Source organism: Diabrotica virgifera, chromosome 7 (assembly GCF_917563875.1).
Source record: "Diabrotica virgifera virgifera chromosome 7, PGI_DIABVI_V3a".
In the NCBI taxonomy this organism is placed as follows: domain Eukaryota; kingdom Metazoa; phylum Arthropoda; class Insecta; order Coleoptera; family Chrysomelidae; genus Diabrotica; species Diabrotica virgifera.
In genome coordinates, this window is record NC_065449.1 from 24,364,058 (window position 1) to 24,383,610 (window position 19,553).

At 33.1% G+C, this 19,553-nt stretch overlaps 1 protein-coding gene across 1 annotated transcript in view; it reads left to right on the forward strand.

The window, feature by feature from the left end:
• Positions 1-8,222: 8,222 nt before the first annotated feature.
• Positions 8,223-19,553, forward strand: part of LOC114324796 (serine protease gd) — an 83,304-nt gene continuing 71,973 nt past the window's right edge. Inside the window, exon 1 of the mRNA XM_028272644.2 lies at positions 8,223-8,524. The gene's annotated coding sequence lies outside the window, so the exon portion shown is untranslated. The remainder of the gene's footprint in view (positions 8,525-19,553) is intronic.

Here is a 19,553-nt window from a genome sequence, read left to right on the forward strand (position 1 = left end):
TTTTTCCTAAATGAAAAGGGAGTGGATACGTGACCGTTGTCCTTTTTACTTTCTTCTACATATTCGTTTTCTTTGTGGTTATAAATTGTTAAAGCCGGAGATTCAGGCAGTTTCTTTCGGCGAAAAGTCTAGGATTTAAAATATTGTTTATTGGTTTATTTCAATTGTTTTATTATAGTAAACTTTCGACGGTATTATTCTAATACTCCGTATCTGCAAAAAACTGAATTTCCGATTTTCGCGGCAAACGATTAACAAAACAGTTATCTATATGTTATAGCCAAAGCCCGAATTTCAGGCACTCCTAGGTTTGACTAGGCAATCCTCAGGTCTGACTGACGCTCTTAGTCAAAGCCCGAAATAAATTATAGTTTCGGCCTTTGACTAGTCAAACCTAGGAGAGACTAAGTTTGTCAGGCAAAGGTCGAAATATAATTTTACGAAATCGGGGTTTGACTAGTCAAACCCCGATCAGGTATTAAAATGTCGTAATTTGTTAGATTAGGTTTAATAAAACGTTATTTTTTAATTTTAATGTTTATTATTTTTATATTGTCGCAATTAAAATAAAAAAATAGTGGTTATTCTCACATGTTGAGACGTTATGGCATTGAAAGTTGCACAATACGTTAGACCTTTTACACTTACATAGTTTTGAAGAGTATTTCTTATTGCAGTAGCATTTATAAAGCCTTGTCCTCCAAATTTAGATTTTTGAAGTTATACTTCTTTACGGGCGTAATGACGGTGAAATTTTATATGGTAAAACCTAGCGACCGGGCGCATGCGCATTATAACTTTGTTCTGATTGGATGTTCAAATGACATGACAAAAATTATCCAATATGGCAGCTGTGGCACAGCTGTGGGACTGTGGTTTGGTTATAATGTATGCTTGTTGCGTTTTAAAATTTGTAGGAAGAGAAACAACAAACAAAAAGTTAGTTAATGGTTATACTGCCTTTTTAAATAGTTTTCATATTATATTTTTGGACTTATTTACATAGAAGAGATGATTGTTGCATGCCAATGTGAAAGCTCATCAAACTGTGACTAGTATGAGCGCCGCAGATCTCGCTTATTCAAAGCTAAAGAATCTTTTACTGGTAAGTGTTTTATAAATAGTTGATCAAATTTTGTTATGATATTTGAACATAGCCACTTTGCACGACGCAAGTGATTGCGAAATTTATTAGTTGTTATACGGGCTCCGATACCTACCTTGAACCTACCAAAATACATAAATAGTATGTAATACTTTTATTTACATAATTTGATTACCATCAAAATTTCTATAATATTCACCTAATATATTGTTTTCTTACTCTATGTTTTGTTGTATTTTTTCAATTCTAAATCATTTCAATTCAAAATAAAAATAATTTGATTTACATAAGTTAAAAATGTCAAAAGGTTAATCTGTTTAGTTAGACGATCTTCGCATATAATGACAAGCTGTCTCTGTGGCGAAGTTTAAATGCGAGTGAATCCCAATACAACGCAAATACCAGCCGCGTGGTAAGTTGGTTCGAATCCCAATAGAAACTTTTATTTTTTTATTTTTTTTTTATACATTTTATGATTGTAAGTATATTTATTATATAATTTTATTTTCAGAAAATACGTATTTAGTTAAAAAATTTTCCGACAATAATTAATGTTCAGAAATCATTTGTGGCATTTTTAATGTGTTTGTGTGTGTTTTATTTTTTTATTATTTTAATTTTTGGCACTGTTTTAATAAAAATGTTTGAGAAGTAGTAAGTATAAATTAATTTAATATTTAAATAAAATATAAATAAAAAGTATATTAATTTCGTTTATAATCATATAATCATATAATAGAAGTATAACTTCTTACGTGCGTACAAAGTACACACACATTCTTTTTTTTTGTACTAATTTCTCTTTATAGAGAGAGTTTAACATCTAGAATATCTTCGAAATTAAGAAAATTCTATTTGATTTATTGAAAAACGTAATAATTTGGTTTGACTAAGTATGTATATGAATTTTATTTTAGCACAAACAGATGGAATTGGAATGTCATCGTTAACTGTGAAAGAAGATATTGCAATCGGAGAAAAAACTAGGGATCACCATAATACTAAGGAAGCCCCTGGACCGTCGTCACTAGGAGGAAGAAAATGGTCAAACAAGTGCATAATTTATAATTAGGTGGTACATGTTGTGTGTGCTGACAGCACACTTGGTGCATACTATGAAGGTTTTGACAGAAAAGGTACATGCATGCGTTTTGCACAGACAGAAAAGATTAAAATAAATAAAGGAAAGGCGATTGAAGGTCTTCATGCCCAGGATAATGCTATGAAACAATTATTAAGTGAAAAAAAATGTCCTTCAATTTCGATCGGAAAAACTGTAACAATACCTCTCCCCAGCTTTGATAGGGTCAAAGGCGATGCTCGAAATATTTTGGATATCATATGAAATAAAATAATTGGCGTTTTATATAGAGTTGATACGAAATTAGGAACAATAAACACACTTTTTTCAAGAAATCAAATAAGAGAATGCAAAGAGAATTTTCTTAATTTCGAAGATATTCCAGACGATAAACTGTCTCAAAGAGAAATTATTACAAAAAATTCTAAATTTTCAGGACAAGGCTTGATAAAATGCTACTGCAATAAGAAATGCTCTTCAAAATTATGTAAGTGTAAAAGGTTTAACGTATTGTGCAACTCTAAACGCCATAATGCCTCAACATGTGAATATAAACACTATTTTTTTTTATTTTAATTGCGACAATATAAAAATAATTAACATTAAAATAAAAAATAACGTTCTATTAAACCTAATCTAACAAATTACGACATTTTAAAAGCTGATCGGGGTTTGACTAGTCAAACCCCGATTTCATAAAATTAAATTTCGACCTTTGCCTGATCAACTTAGTCTCTCCTAGGTTTGACTAGTCAAAGGCCGAAACTGTAATTTATTTCGGGCTTTGACTAAGAGCGTCAGTCAGACCTGAGGATTGCCTAGTCAAACCTAGGAGTGCCTGAAATTCGGGCTTTGACTATAACATATAGACAAAACCCAGATCTAAACCTCTAGAAAGATCTGAAAAAATTCTAGAAACCTCTAATACAGGTCATCTAATACAACATCCCGTAACTGAATAACTTTAAAATTCAAAAGAAATTCCCCATATAATAATTTGAGTTTGTACTCAGAATATCGCATGGTAGGGCATAGTCTATTCCCGATACGGGATATTGCTGTAATTTATATACGAATATTTTTGAAGATACGGGGTATTGTAAAAAACAGAAAAAACCTCCTACTGTAAAAAACCTCTTTTGGCAGATACGGGCTACATATTAGAATTAGACCGTCGCTTTGCATCTGGGTCTTTTCGTCGTCTTCCTCATTTTACCATATTTACAGTTTTCTACATAGAAAGGTTTCGAATAAAAATATTGTTACGGAATAATTCGAAGGGTTAATAATGAAAAAAAAAGAATGTGTGTGTACTTTGTACGCACGTAAGAAGATATTCTTCTATTATATAATAGGTAATTTAAACGAAGTAAATATACTTTTTGCACGATTGATCATTTTTGACTGTTTACCGTGACATATTTTACGTCAGTAGGTGACATTTACTAGCAACTCGACGGTAAGTAATCCAACTCGACGGTAAGTACTCCAACTCGACGGTAAGTAATTCACTTACCGTCGAGTTAAAAAATCTCTTAATTTTAATTTATTTTTTGAAAGAATAAAGAAAACTAACGAATTATTTATTAATATTGAAACTTATGGTACAATTTGTTAAATTATTTAATGAAATCCCACTTGTTTGGGCTGTGGTTTCACTTCTAACAGAAACTCCTGCAGAATCGTATACATTAGTAGTATTACTAGTATTGCACAATATTTTTTTGGCAAAATCTATTTTATTTTGAAGAGAATCTTCTACATAGCTTTCTGCCACTGTCGATGAACGCCAACCTCCATGACGCTTTAATCCGTGGACATCAACACCTTTATTAGCCAAAAGCGTTGCTGATGTCCTCCTGAACGAATGGCCAGTATAGTTCTCGGGATTAGGCAAATTTAAGAATTTGGCAATTTGAGAAAGCCAGCCCCCGATTGTCCCTTTCCCTATTACTTGAGCACAACGTTTTCCTTTGGGGTATCTCAAGAACAAATGATTTGATTTTACTTGTAATGGACGAAGTTTTATATACTTAAAATTATTGACAACTAAATAAAAACTCAATTCTTCATTGTTGTTATGCACCCTAGTTACTACCTAACAACCAAAGTATCTATCTTGATAAAATGAATGAAACTAGTGAATATGACGAAAATGTTTAATTTTATAATTTATAATGGTATCAATCGTGCAAAAAACGTTATAAGCATGTCCAACGTTAAGGGTAACCGATCTCAGACAATAATTGGAGTCGTCGCTCCGCTCCTCCTCCAAACAATTGTCTTCGATCGGTATAAAACCCTTACCGTTCTCCATACTTAATATACTATAAAAGGTTATTTGTACTTATTTTATTTAAAAATCAAACTAACTTTCTTATCTACCACTTTCAAAAAAGAAGAATATCTTCAAAAATTATATAATAATATACTTACAATCATAAAATCTATAAAAAAAATAAAAAAATAATAACTTGCTTGGGGCTTGAACCCACTTCACGTCTACCGCGCCGTACGAAAGTTGACGGTATTTCAAACTGCACCACATTCGCGTATACGTCATGTGGGAATACACACAAACTAAACGTTTACATCATAAATTTATATGAATTTAATAAAATTATTAGTTTGATTTTTGTCAAAATAAAATAAAACAAAATACAGAGTAAGAAAACGATATATGAGATGAAGATTTGTAGAAAGTTTGTTCGTAATCAGATTATGTAAATTAAAGCATTGCCTACTAATAGGTAACTACTTATTTTGTTTACAATTTCCAAATAGATAGGTATTGAAACTATTAGGTATTTCCAACTGAAACATTTAGAATTACGTACCTGCGGCTTTTCAAAACTATTTAAAAAGTCACTATAATTATAAATTTGATTTTATTTCTGTCCACACATCAATAAAAACCAATATTGTACAATATTTTTGTTTACCGATAACCTCCATATTGAACAATTATTGACAGATCATTTCAAAATTTCAACACCCAATCAGAGCCCGTATATCGATTAATACCATACTGTCGGTGTGCGCATGCGCGCGGATCAATCAAATTTTACCCTCAATCGATTCGCCGCTAAAGAAGAATATCTTCAAAAACTTTTTCTAGAATAAAAATAATGTTTACATAATTAATCAACACAGGAAATAAAAACTACTAAAAAGGTATGTCGCGTCAAAGCCATTCAAAAAAGGGTCGGGTGATTTATTGCTTGCAAACAACTTCGGAATTCCGTTAGGACACAATTGGGTCAGTATTTGAAGACAGTAAGCGTGTAACAGTATGTCAAATTGTTTTAAAAAATTTTCGTTTGTTGATAAATAATCGTCATATCGACACCCTCATCGAACAAGGTTGTAACTCATTTTTAGCGATTTTACAGGAGAGGCAAAAAACGAAAACATGAATTTTTAAAAATTTGTAGCGAAATGATTAGACTCTTTTACACTAATGTGATATGATATTTATAACATAATGAGGGATTAATCTTCAGTTTGATTGAGATACAACCTTGAGATTAAACATGAGTATCCGTAGAAAAAGGTTGTAACTCGCCTAACAACCATTTTACACTCTCCGTTCAACTATTAAAAGGTTGTATGTTTTGAGTTATTTTCAATAAAGCTAGGGGAAAATTAGTTTTTATGGTATATTTAAACAAAATATCAACTCACAGTTTACACCATTTTAATTGGAAATTATAAATTTTACAATAACGTTAATATACTATCACTATGAAAAAAAAATGGTATACAATATCTCAAATTTTTCGCATTCTTATTGCGAATCTGTAAATATTTAATTTTAAACCATTTTACTTTATTACTTGACTCTTTTACTATTAATATCTACTTCAAAATTATCATGTGTGTCCTTAAATAGGTTAAAATTTAGAATCTGGTTCTGATTTATTTCAGTTACGAATTTAGGCTTGCCTGATGCTTTGGCATATCGTATCATGGTGTGGAGCATATACGACTTAATATTTTTTGGTTTTTCTATAAGGGCATACATTGAATCACCCTCGTTTTCTGAATGTGCTATTTCAAAAAATACATGTCGTGTAATTTTAATATTAAACTATTTCACTACATAGAAGTACGTAGCAAACACTATTCTATACTTATTTTGTCCACCGCAACTATCAAAAAAGAAAAAAAAGTCCGTAGATCCTTTTTACTTTTATTTCGATAAATTGACTTATGAGATGCACCATATTTTTGAATACTTTTTAGATTAAACATACGTGCAACAAAGTTGTATCTCATTTAAAAACCTTGTTAATCGTCAACTATAAAGAAAGTAAATATTTAACATAGGGAGTATCCAGTGTTACTGTCTTTTTCACTCTCTAGAATAGCACACGTAAGTTAAAATACAACTTTTTTCAATGGAGTATTAGTCAAACTATTGAGAATTAAACTATGTCGTTTATATTGACGTGTGCGCAATTTTTTGCTGAATTCGCCTGTGTTGAAATCTGAAAAGAGATGTAACTTGAGTTACAACCTTGTTCGATGGGAGTGTATATACTTCGTACATTAAGCAAAACCTGTCAGGAAGGAAATATGTGGACGTCGACAGAATAAGACAGACAAAAGACCAGTGGATATCGCTGGAACTGGGCGAAGGAAGAGGGATGGCCGAAGAAGTAAAAAAAATACTTTCGGGGAAAGAATGCGTGTACAGAGTGATGGCAAAAGAGGGCGCTGTCAAAGGAAGGATCTTTGGGAGTGCATGAAATCCCACTTAACACTATGAGAAAAGTGGCCAAGAAAGCAGACCTTACGTAGTCAACAGTACTGGTAATGTAAGGAGAACGCCATGTTAGATGTGAACGAAGAAGCTGCTGAAAAAGTCGTTAATATGAATAGGATACGAGTGGGATTTACATCTGTCGGATGGTAGAAATAAAGGTAGAGATGTCCAAATGCACGAGATGTCTTACCTTTGGACACATACAACGGAACTGCAAAGGTTAAAAATAGAGGAGGGTGTTGATTCCAATGTGGTTACGAGAGTCATTTGGCCGATTAAGCAAGAGAGAAAGAATATGTCTCAATTATAATATGCCCGGGTACGTAGCAAACTAGAGGAAGTGTCCTAGGTTCAATCGTCTGGTTGAGGATACTCCAAACCAATATGGGAACGGTTAAGTTATCCCATGATCTGGCCGAGGCTGCTGCCGTGAAAAAGAACATAGATATGCTGGTTACAGTGGACCCAAACCCAACAGAGGTGAAGAGGAAAGACTGGTTTGTAGATGTGACTGAATAGTAAGATGTGACAGTATATAAAATAAAAGCAAAGGAAGGGTATATGATCGTCCGGATGTAGGAATTGCGGCTGAAGTGCTGCTATATCTCTCCTAATGTGACGCCGGGCGAATACCAGAGGAAAATGGATAACATCATGGAGGAGGTGATGAATATGAGAGGAGAATGCGTGATGGTGGGAGAGTTCAATGCAAAAGCAGCGGATTCGGGTCCCCCATCAACCATACTCGCGGTAGAATATTATCTGAAAAGCCATACAATCCAGGGTAGGATTTTGTTATAGATAATGTAATTCGCAGCTAGTACCACCAAGATCCGTCACTAACTATTCACCCTCCTCCTTTATCAACCGGAATCGGTACCGACAATAGCGGAGTTCCTTTGATAGGACTCGATTGCGAAAAATACTCTAATACTCTAAAATACTTGGTCGTAGCACCCGTTTTAATAATGAAGCAAGTAAGTTGGTGTAACCTTTCGGCTAGAGGGACCTTCTCTATTTTAGTTTTAAAAATACTATTTACTTTTTATTTTAGCATAATGACAATACAATAAAAGACAACATTTATCACTTATTCAGCCACTTTACTACTGCTTAAAGAAGAGTGTTTATAAATTACACATGAAAAACACTGTGGAGTGCAAATCTTTAACGAAACTAAAAGATTATAATATGTTCCCAGTCATTTGCCACATTTCCTGTGCTATAAGTACTTATTTTACTAATTTAGTGTTCAGTAAAGTCAGTTCCAGTTAGTCCGACAGTTCTTTCACAGTTTCAACATCAACAACCTACTGCGTTTTAGTTCGCGGTTTTGAGCATTTTTTATTTTTATTTATATTCGCGAAGCAAACTGTTTTGAGGTTAGAGGTTAGTGGTATCTTGCTAAATCAAGTTTGAACAATAGTAAATATTTAATCAGATAATTAAGGAATACAAATTATTCTAATGAGCAGTTTCGGATAGTTTAATGGTGATTAGTATAAAGAAACATTTGAAGGTGTGAAGTTATAGGTACACATATTAAACAAGAATAATATACATAAAAGAGGTAAGACTGTGTTTATTTTTATTTTTAGTTATTATAACTGCTTTTTTCTTAATTTTTGAGACCGTTGAAATTATAAAGATGATTTAATAACTATGATTATCTTGTATCATTTATAAACAAAGGAAAAAAGAAAAATTCTTCTTTAGATGCCTTCTCTGATAGTTGGCGTTGACTCTGCAGATTTCTCTATATTTTGGGCTTTCCTTGTTAAGGTTTGGAGGGCTGGTCTGTAATGTCTGTTACCTGACATAGCCTGACATAGACATGACATAGAACAGGATGAAGATAATGTTTCTGCTTACAAGCATACGAGATTGGACGGCTAGTGTCGAAAGATTTGCTGAGAGAGACCGAAACATAGAAGACTTTTCTAAAATTATTGCCGATCTTCCATAGGAGAAGGTACTCGAGGCAGAAGTAATTTTATCTGTGATTACATAGTTTTTTTTTACTCCAATATCTCGGTTGTCAAAACTTGTTTGGTATTTAGAAATGAGTTTCTGGCCTGTTCTATTCTAAATTTTACTTCTTGTTCCAAGCCAATGGTCTTATGTATCCAGCATCCTAGATATTTAAACTTTTCAACTTGCTCAATTAGTTTGTTATTTACCAATGTGTTTATGTTTGGAGATTTTGTTATCTTTGCATTAAATGTAAATATTTGTTACCAGCGGCCACTACCTTATTCAACGGATATTCTAGTCATCGTTCGCTTTCGGCAATTAATACCGTATCGCATGTTATTAACAATACTTCCGTTCACTTGAATACCCTCTTCTGCTTCATCCAGGGCTCACGAAAAGACCTCTTCTGAATTCAGGTTGATGAATAATCATGACGATAGTATACCGAATTGTCTAACTGCTCTTTTGTTTTTTATGGTCTCAGTTTCCCTCATCTTCGTGCTAATAAATGCATTTTGGTTCCAATAGAGTTCAAGCATTGTGTTTGTATCATTGGAATCGATGTTTTTTTAACATTCTAACCGTTATTCGTACTTGATTTCATCAAAGACCTTTTATAATATAAGGAATACATTTTTTATGAGCAAAATGAAACTAAACAAAATCTAAAAATTCACAAGGAAAAAGTTTTCCGGTAGTTGGCTGTATACCATGTAATACAAAAAACAATAAAATCCTTTATAAAAGGCATATTAAAATACCTAAAAAGGGCTACATCACAAAACTTGTTTTCGATTGGTTAACCGATCATCAGTGCTTACCTAAAATAAATATAACCTGGTAAAATAATGCAAAGATTTTGAAATTTTGACTACGGTTACGAAAAGTTGTAGGTTATACTCACGTGAAATTTACATGCTAACCACCAAGATATATTTTTATAAATATATGTGGGTCATAGCCCTTTACCAAGTGATCCGTCAAGGAAACATCGGTTAAAAATGCTAACTTAAGCATGGATGTTAGAAATATTTCGTTAATACGCCCCAGGTAACATCTGAGATATGTTTGGACTTGTTCACATAGTGACAGTATGGCAGCATTTAATGATTATTTTTCACAATGGAGTGAGTGTTGTTACATAATTTCTTATTTTAACTAGCTGTACATCATAGACTTTAAATATTTAATTTTTCAACTTCCTGTGGTACTGTCACTTCTGTCATGTCATCGTTCAGGAGTCTCCATCTATTTCATTGTCACTTGCTGCCATACTGCCACTATGTGAACAGGTCCAACCATAGCTCAGATGGTACCTGGGGCGTATTAACGAAATATTTGTAACATCCATGCTTAAGTTAGCATTTTTAACCGATGTTTCCTTGACGGATCACTTATAAAGGGCTATGACCCACAGATTTTGTAAAAATATATCTTAATGGTTAGCATGTAAATTTCACGTGAGTATAACCTACAACTTTTCGTAATCGTAGTCAAAATTTCAAAATCTTTGCATTATTTTACCAGGTTATATTCATTTTAGGTAAGCACTGATGATGATTGGTCAACCACTCGAAAACTAGTTCTGTGATGTAGCCCTTTTTAGGGATTTTAAATATATACCTTTTATAAAGGATTTTATTGTTTTTTTAACCTTCCGATGACCAACTTTTTTTGTTACACGGATGACCAACGGAGGTAAAAAATTACCCCAAGTCAAAAATGAAAATTGACAAAAGAAATAAGTTGTTTGAAGAAATAAAATAATGTGTTCGTAATTTTAATATTAGTATTATATCAATAAATGATAGATAAACATTAGTAAAACATTATTTCAATCACAACTGAACCAAAACAGGAATCATCATTCTGAACATAGAACTAAAGAAATTTTGAAATATACACTAATTTACGTCGCCACAGGTTTAACAAACAACTTTTTTTCAATATTGGAATGTTTCTTACAAACAATTCCACATAATAGACGGTATTTACTTAATATAAAATTGGAACATGGAAGGCCAAGGGAGTTCGTCTTTGACCCCAAATTCAAAAAAAAAAAAAATTTTCGTAAAATATGGGGAATTTTTTTTATTACAAAATATGAGGGTATCTATAATGATAAATAAAAAAATTATGAGTTTAAAATTGAAAATATTTCTGAATTTATTAAATAAAAACATACATTGGGGTCAAAATTTACCTCCCTTGGCCATCCGAAGGTTAAACAAAATCTCTCCGTTTACCAAACCTTTCCCCAAACCTAATCCATATCCACTTTGCATTAACATAGGATATGGGACTTTTCAGTGTACTTATCAGTCAGAAGACGTTACATTCTTTCTTCTCTTTTTGATTTTTTAATGGCATGAACTATATGTCAATCAGCCAGTCACAACATGACTAATACATCAAAAAGAATAAAAATTTAAAGACCATAAATTCCAAAAAATATCAATAACGAAGGTTAGTTCAGTTGAGATGTAATTTAAGTACTGAAATTAAAAAGATGGTACTAAGCTGATTATAGCTAATTATAGCTTCCTTTCAACATCATAGGTGTGTTCAAAAACGATTTACAAAAATTTACCAACAATAACAATAATATAAGAATAATAAACAAGACGGTGAGGTCCTCAAAGTTCCATAGCAAGTTTTTTATCTGTTGTTGTCTTCCGCGGCTTCCTACTCAATTCGAAAGCTGCCTTGCTATGTCCAAGTTGCTCACCACATTTTTTTCTCTATATACAATAAACATATACATACATACACATATACCCACATAATATACTTTTAATACTTGACACTACAAAACTATTTTGGTACTTGACAGAAACATCAATTATAAGAGTTATCACTGATGTGTTATAAATACTCTCTTGCCCATTAGCTAAGATACTGATTTAAAGAGAGCCGGTATCTTAAGTTTATGTAGCTGCTGAATAAATCAATCTGTTTTATTCTTATATTTCTGCATTCAAAAAAAAAATATGATCTAAATCAGGTGTGTAGGATAACAGGCGTGACCAAAACGAAGATGTGTTAAAGTTGTGATGATGTATTTTCTTGAATAATTATATAGCTGGAACCACGTTCTATTCGGTATTTTCTTTTGTATACTACAGTACCTAGAAGGGTAGGGATAAGTATGATGTAACCAATATTCATTCCAAATTGTGAGATATTTCATTTTAATATAAGAGACTGCATCACAAAAACTTACAGGAAGTTTATTAGGCAAAATTTTTACACTTTCTTCGCCAGAATATCAACATTCTCATTATGTTCAAGACCGATATGTGCTTTAACACTTACAAAATGAATCTTTATCTACTCTATGTCATATTATGTATAAGTTTTAGTTTGTGAAAACTGTCATTATAGATAGCAGTGCGTGAAGGATTTAAAGTGTGCGTGAAGTAACAATGTATTTTAAATGGGATTTACTTTTTCGCACTGTTTGTAACTTTCGAGTTGTCATGGTGACAATCCTTAACTTTCGCGTTGTCATGGTGATGACCATATGAGCAATGAATTACAACAAAAGTTTTGACAGTTTTTTGGTTTGAAAGTAGTTAGAATTTTTAAATGTCGAAGTTCTAAAAATTGTAGGATAGAAATGAATTCCAGTGACGAAGAGTTACAGCTTTTTTTATTTGTTTATCGTAGATAAAATATTGTATGAAACTGTGCGTGAAGTACTTTTTGCGAACTTACGCGATGTATAGCACTCGCTCCGTTGTCGCTCGTGCTCTAAAAATCGCGTGCGTTCGCAAAAAGCATATTTCACGAACTGTTTCATAAATAACTATTTTATTAACTTTTGGTAGTTCCAAAAATCATTTTTTGATTGCAAAAATATATGATATAATTGGAGGAATAGCTTGGGTACTTAGTCAAAACCAAGGAATTTAAATTTGATTTTACCTTGTGCTATTTGCGCACCTTTATTTAAAATATGTTAATTATCAAAAAAATTCTTTGTTCATCGTAAAATATAATTATAACATCGATTATTATTGTAAACAAAATTATATTGTAATTTATAATTTCTATAAACATTAGTTCTACGTTTATGGTATATGATGATAGATCTTTACTAATTCTGTTTAATTTCCTATATAAACAAAAAACGAAAAAACAGTCAGTAGAATGAGAGGCAACAATATAAATTGTTTGTGTGTTGACTTTGCAGTGGCATGGAATTTGTTTGTGGTTACATCAAAACTGAAGACCAGTATGTATACAGTAGAACCCCGCAAATCCGAACTAATTGGGGGACAGCCGGTTCGGATTATCCGAAAGTTAGCCTGGAAAGCATAGATGAATAGTAGTGCATTTTTTAAGGAATGGTTTGAAAAACAATTTGTTTCATCCGTTTCGATATTCAACACGGAAGTGGAAAAGCTGTTTTCCTACCACCAAATATGACCACCTCATTGCAACCCATGGACCAGGGTATTTTGCAGTTTATAAAACTGTACTATAGAAAAAATTTGGTACGGACTGTATTAGAAGGCGAGGAATGCCGTCCACTACTGACAACTTGAAAAAAATCACCGTAAAAGATCTCATTTATTGGGTGGCTGAGGCCTGGGACAACAGCCCTTAGACTTTAATTACAAAATCATGGAAGAAGTTGAGGCCAGATTTACAATTTGAAGAAGCTTCATTACAAGATGATCTAGAAGTCGTAACACAACTTCCAAGATGTGAAGACAAAGAAGAAAGTGCAATTACAAAATGTATTAAAGCTGACGGCAATGGGCACCAAAATGGCATTCAGGATTGTAAATTGTTCAGAACTATAGAGGGATAAAGCTTTTATGTCGGCACAATTGAAATTTGGGAGAGAACTGTAGAACGAATGTTAAGGAGAAAGACATCGATAGAAGAGTTTGGGTTAATGCTAGGAAATAGGACCATAGTTTGTGACGTTGAAAGATAATTATTGCAATAGATTTCAGTCATAATATTATGACATTATATTTTTATAACAAAGAAAAATAGGAACAATAAGGAATTGTCCTAAATGACAAGATATGTCTTTTTTGCTTTAAGTCAGTTGATGGAGAACTACGGCGAGACGAAAAGAGAGTTATATTTGGTATTTATAGATCTTGAGAATGCGTACACTTAGTTCCTAGACAAGTGCTATAGAGATATATGAAGGAGAAATGGGTTGTTGAGACGTATGTAAGGTTCGTAAAGATTATGTATGAGGTAGAGTAAACCAAAGTAAGGACTTACACGTCGGATGGACCAAAAGTTTTCCAGTGACGGTTGGTTTGCAACAAGGCAATTCAGTGATTTCCTATCTGTTTAGTTTGGTTATGGATGTACTGACAGAGACGGTAAAGAATGGATTCCATTGCCAATGCGCTTTGCTGATGCCCATTTACACACAAACAACGAAAACGGAAAATGAATGTTTACACTTTGGAAACGTAAGACACCAGCAGAGCTGGGCAATACCCGGGTACAAGTACCCGAATTTTGTACCCTAAGTATATTGTGGGTACTCAATACCCAGTCCCCGAGTACATTTTCAATAAAGTACTCGGTACTCGTACCCGTCCCATATGGGATAAAATACCCGGTACCCACGTTTATTATACGATTACATTTTCCGAGTAATAGCTACACGAAAAAACGCCGTTTTAAGTATCAGTCCATTCGTCAAAAGTTATTAAGTTATCTAGCTGTAACAAGATGGAACTTTTATTATGACTCGGTTTCCCAAATTTTAAGTGAAAAAGAAAAGCTACCGTCTCCTTTTCAGAGGCTTGGTATAAAAAAATTTAGAGAGACCGAGTTGCTGTACTTAGAGGAGTACTGTATGGTCTTGAAACCTCTCGCTATAACCCTCAATGTTCTGCAAGGAGAAGAATTTGTCTATTACGGGTACTTACTTACAAGTCTGCTATCTTTGAGGAATAAATGGGAGAAGTTACAGCTTCAAACACTGGGTTCTGGCGGTGAACTTTTTCTGAAAAATATTTATACAGAGCTTGGAGAAAAGATTCTCTGAAATACCTACGTAATTTGTCATCGGAAGAGGCGATTATATCTGCAATTGTCCATCCCAAGTTTAAAGTGCGTTGGTAATGTCTTAAAAAGTGCAGAATTTTCTATGTACTCTTTGAAAAATATAGTAATTAACGTTGCTGTAAAACTAACTTTAAGTGAGATTCAAGTGATACCACCCCAGATGGCTTTCTCGATTTCAATAAACCAGAGTATCCACCTAAACAAGACACAAGAAACCAATCTCATCAGTCTCAATCGTTTGAAAATGAAACAATCAAAACACTCAAAATAGAACTAGAACTTGTTTAATTTCTAGACGGCAAAAAAGTTGTTTGAGTTCGTTAAATGAATTTCCTATAATTAAAAAATAATGTGTGTGTACTTTGTACGCACGTAAGAAGTTATACATCGACAATACCAAAAATTTAAAAAATAAAAGAATAAAACGCACACAAACACATTGAAAAATGCCACAAAGAAAAAATGGTTTTTGAACGATAATAATTGTTGGCAAAAATTTTAAATACGCATTTTCTGAAAAAAAAAAATTATATAACAAATATACTTACAATCATAAAATGCATAAAAAAATAAAAAAATAAAAACTTGCATCGGGAATCGAACCCGTGAATTTCGTGGCGCTTTGATTCGTAATCGAAGCCTAGACTCACTCGTCCAATTCCACATTATTTATCATGTGGAAAAATAGGGTAACTGAACGTTTTAGTGTTTGACAGTTGTTTTGAATATAATTAAATTATGTAGTTTAAATTTTGTGGAAGAAAATATTAAAATATAACAAAACAGTAAGAAAACAATATATTAGATGAAGATTGGTAGAACTTTTGTTGGTAATCAAATTAAGTATGTAAATCAAAGCATTACATACCTACTAGATAAATAAATCTACGCCAAAAAATCATAATTTAAAAATAAAAATCGGACCTAATTTGGGATTTCTCTGTAAAATCCCCATTCTTGAGAAAATAAATGTATGTATTTCAACCTAATCCAAATGTATAATTACAATATGATTATAATAAAAACTACTTACCAAATTAGAATGAGTTTTCCTTGTCCAAAAGTCCAAAAATATAGGTATATGAAAACTATTTAAAGAGGCAGTATAACTATTAACTAACTTTTGTTTGTTGTTTCTTTTCACACAAATTTTAAAAGGCAACAAACATAAATAATCTAACTACAGCTGTGCTGAATAAAAATTCACCCTCATATCGCCGGTAAAGAAGTATAACTTCAAAAAGTTTTTATAAGATATAATACATGCGTGCCTTCTTCTGCGCCTGTAGAAGGCCTATCCTCTTATGCTATAATAATTAATAGCACTCGAAGAAATGCTTTAACTGATCAAAACTTTGAAAAATTAGTTATCTTTAATGCCAATAAAATTGAACAGTCAGTGTGAGTGGTGTTATACAGATTATTAATTTTTAATATTCTTGTTTTTTTATGTCATTTGAAATTGTACGTTATTTTATATTTTCATGACTCATAAATAGGTATGCTTAGAGATTCAGAGATAATTATTACCTTCTTACCTTTTTTCGGGTTCTATATTCGAATGTACTCGAAATAAGTACTCGAGAAATTCGGGTAATTATACTTTGAGTATTGTTCTCTGAGTACTTTTCTTGGGCACTGTACTCGTTACTATGTACTTGTTCCTCAAATATGAAAAGTACCCGGTACTTTGTACCCGAGTACAATTTTTCAGTACCCGGCCCAGGCTCTCGACATCAGAATAAGAAGATCCTCCGCATATATTATTCAAAATAGGTAATCCAAAAAAGGTATTCTCTTTAAGTGGAATTTCTCCTGAAAGCGTTAAACTGATCCAATCATATGCGGGAATCTCGTTCAGAATAACAATGTTTTGTTTACATTTCAATGGTAAAACACGATTAAGTTCATGTTCGTGAAAAAATGTAAACGAAGAGCCGACGATGATTGCTTCCTTGAACCAGTAGGCTAGTCAAATCAAGTTATTTTAAAAAAATTAACGACGTCACAAATACGTCAGTGATGCTGGTGGGAACCAATTAGCTATAGGGATAATAATATAATTAATACAGAATTGTTTATGTTTTAAATACTGGTTACAATTTTTTACTGTATTAAAGTTCATATTATAAACCTATTTTAATTCATATTAATGATATAGGAATGGGAATATAGACCTGAGAAATTAGCAAATAAGAAGTAGTCCTGTCGCCAGTGGGGGTACAACGGCCTCCTTAATTCAGATGGACTTACCCAAGTTTTTTTTTATGTATTTTGACCCGTAGAACACGAATTTTTTGGGTAACAGTCGATCCGGATGTCGATAAGATTGTTATAAACAAAGAACTTGAGGAATCACATAACAGCGATTTTTCGCAAAACAAAACATTGTTTTGTATTTTTCGGGTCATTCTAACCAAAAAATGTCTTTACAAGTTTTTTCGTAGGATGCATAGTTTTCGACATAAACGCGGTTGAACTTTCAAAAAATCGAAAAATTGCAAGTTTTGAACCCGAATAACTTTTGATTAAAAAATAAAGTAGCAATTCTGCTTACCGCATTTGAAAGTTCAATTCAAATTCTATCGGTTTTGATTACCTTCATGGCTAAAAATTAATTTTTTTTATTGTTAAACAAAGCTATGAACACACAGTGATTGAATGATGTTTTCAATGTATTTCTCATTTGAAGTCGAACGAGTAGGCGCGCATACATACAATTAATTTCTACGTGGATTACGTATATTAAAACGCATGCATTGGGCACGGGAAACACTATGTGTTTATGGCTTTGTTTAACAAATTAAAACTTAATTTTTAGCAATGCAAATAATCAAAATCGATAGAATTTGACTTGAACTTTCAAATGCAGTAAGCAAAATTGCTATTTTATTTTTTAATAAAAAATTATTCGGGTTCAAAAATTGCACTTTTTCGATTTTTGGAAAGTTCAACCGCGTTTATCTCTAAAATTATGCATCCTACGAAAAAACTTGTAAAGACATTTTTTGCTTAGAATGACCCGAAAAATACAAAACAATGTTTTGTTTTGAGAAAAATCGCTGTTATGTGATTCCTCAAGTTCTTTGTTTATAACAAACTTATCGACATCCGGATCAACTGTTACCCAAAAACTTCGTGTTCTACGGGTCAAAATACATAAAAAAACTTGGGTAAGTCCATCTGAATTAAGGAGACCGTTGTACCCCCCTCGCGACAGGACTAAAGACTTTTGCGTGACACTTTTTTATACAGGCATCTACAACAAACTGCTCTTGATCAATTTGGTGATATCCAAATTGATATCTAATAAATAAAATACGCAAAAGACTAAACTTTCACTGTTATTTTTCACTTATAGTGGCTTTCTTTTAAGTTTTGCATATAGCCGCTTAGAGGGCGCGACCACTAAAATCTTCCGACACAAATGTAACCTCAATCTTTTGTTGACATAAATCCAGAATTTCATTGCAATACAACAAGTCGTGTAGATACAGTTAATTTTTGAAATTAGCAAATCAGTCGAAAAATGGATCTTACCCGAGAACATTTTCGAGCAATAATTTTTTACAATTTTCGAAGAGGATTATCCCAACAGCAATGTCACGCTGAAATGGTTTCTGTGTTTGGGAATGAAGCATCACACCAGTCAACTATTTCCCGCTGGTATTGAGAATTTCGATGTGGTCGCTCCAGTCTCAGCGACGAATCCAGGCCAGGTCCACCGAAAACATCAATCACGCTGCAAAACATTGATGCGGTTCGTCAGTTAATTAAGGATGACCGCCGTGTAACATACCGGGAGATAGAGGCATCATTGGGCATTTCAAAGACTTCGATCCAACAGATCCTGCATGAAGAACTTGGTGTTAGGAAGTTGGATTCCCGTTGGATCCCTCATTTGCTCACATAAGAGCAAAAAGCGGCTCGCGTCAATTTGTGTCGTAAAACATTGGAACGGTTTAACAGAGGAAGCTCAAAAAACGTTTATAGTATTGTTAGTGGCAATGAATCTTGGATTTACTCCTACCAACCGGAAAGTAAACGCCAATCCGCTGTATGGGTGTTTCAAGATGAGGAAAAACCAACAAAAGTGATCCGTCCTCGAAGTGTGTCAAAGAAAATGGTCGCAACTTTTGTGTCAAAATCTGGTCATGTGGCAATAATTGCTCTAGAAGATCGAAGAACGGTTACTTCTGATTGGTAAATAACCGTTTGTTTACCAGAAATTATCGCGAAACTCCAGAAAGCAACACACAACGGCGAATCATCCTACATCATGACAATGCAAGTGCTCACACTGCCCAAAAGACAATCGAGTTTTTGGATCTTCAAAACATCTAATTGTTAAACCATCCACCGTATAGCCCCGACCTAAGTCCCAACGACTTCTTCAAGTTCCCAAAAATCAAGAATTCAATGCGTGGGCGGCGATTCCAGTCGCCAGAAGAACCCATCGATACCTTTAAAACAGCCATTTTGCAGGTGTCAGCTGAAGACTGGAATAACTGTTTTACCAATTTTTTTGAACGTACGCAAAAGTGTATCTCTTGGTGGGACATATTTTGAAAAGC